Source organism: Octopus bimaculoides, chromosome 11 (genome assembly GCF_001194135.2).
Source record: "Octopus bimaculoides isolate UCB-OBI-ISO-001 chromosome 11, ASM119413v2, whole genome shotgun sequence".
Lineage (NCBI taxonomy): Eukaryota > Metazoa > Mollusca > Cephalopoda > Octopoda > Octopodidae > Octopus > Octopus bimaculoides.
In genome coordinates, this window is record NC_068991.1 from 21,465,972 (window position 1) to 21,467,239 (window position 1,268).

General features: G+C 36.2%; 1 protein-coding gene across 2 annotated transcripts in view; it reads right to left on the minus strand.

Moving 5' to 3' along the window:
• Nucleotides 1-1,268, minus strand: part of LOC106871779 (steroid transmembrane transporter SLC22A24) — a 32,243-nt gene that overhangs the window by 5,418 nt on the left and 25,557 nt on the right. The window lies entirely within an intron of this gene.

The following is a 1,268-nucleotide window of genomic DNA, read 5'->3' on the forward strand; positions in this document are numbered from 1 at the left end:
ATATATATATGTTTGCTTTCAGTTAAAAATAAAAACAATTGTATATTAATCTGATTGGTTCCTCTATACTTGTGTAGAGTAGAAATTTATTATTTTTCAACAAGAATATTATTGACAATAACTTCGAAGCTTAAGAATAATAAGGAAAAATATATATGCAAAGACAGTCAGCACTTATAACGACGAAGTTTAATGTCAAGATGTATAAAAATCAATGTGTATTGATGCATCGTATAGACCAGTGGTTCCCAAAGTGGGCGGTAACGCCCCTCTGAGGGCGGTAGAAAGATCCAAGAAAACTGAAACGACAAAGTGGGTGGCCCAAACCGGGCGTTGTATTTAAAAACAACAGAATAATGGGTTGATTAGGTTAAGTTTTATTTGTGAAATACTGTTGTTTTGAATTTGCTGCAGAAAATGGTCAACGTTTGTGGTGGTGGTGTGTGTGTGATTAAGGGGCGCTAGAAATGTGGCCCGCGTGCCAAGGGGGCGGCAGCCCGAAAAAGTTTGTGAATCACTGGTATAAATAACTGAAGAAGAACAATATTAATTGCTTATCAAGATGACCATTTAGTAATGTGACTACTGTTACTCGTTACAGTATAGAAAATAACTTTTTATACTAGTCTGAGTACGCAAGTTATCTGTAGACCTCCAGTCCATTATGTTGATTGTTAGTTTCTTCTCTGTGACTATTAGAGAAAGGGAAAGAGTAAGAGAGCGAAGGCAGATAGAAACAGTAAGGGTTGGTGTTGTCCCTCGCATAATGATGTTGCCTCTCTATCGGTACCCAAAGAAAGATAAAGATGTGCTCTTAGAAAGCGCCTAATTACCAAAGAAGTGGACTGATATTTCGTTGCGTATTCATATTCTGCGTAAGTAAATTAGGTCAAGCGAAAACGAAGGCTGTTTTCCTCTCTAATCAACTTTGACTGATTAATAACTTGAAAAGGTCTAAGAGGTCTTATTCATCTCTAAGTGCAGCAGTAGAGAACTATTGGTTTGACGGCCAACACTTGTTTTCTTAACGAAACACTTTCAAACTTGGGACACTGGTAGAATGTGTCATACAAAACAACTTTTTCTCTTAGCCTTCTTAACAAAAAATTGTACATCACAAGTTATTTCATGTTAAAGTTGTCGTATTTCTGTAATTTCAACCAATCACTGACGTCTATTCAGCTGAATACAGTCAGTGCTCTTTTGTAAACAAATAATTTTTTGCTGGTCATAAAAATGTTATTCCCTGTGACATATTTCATCCGGTT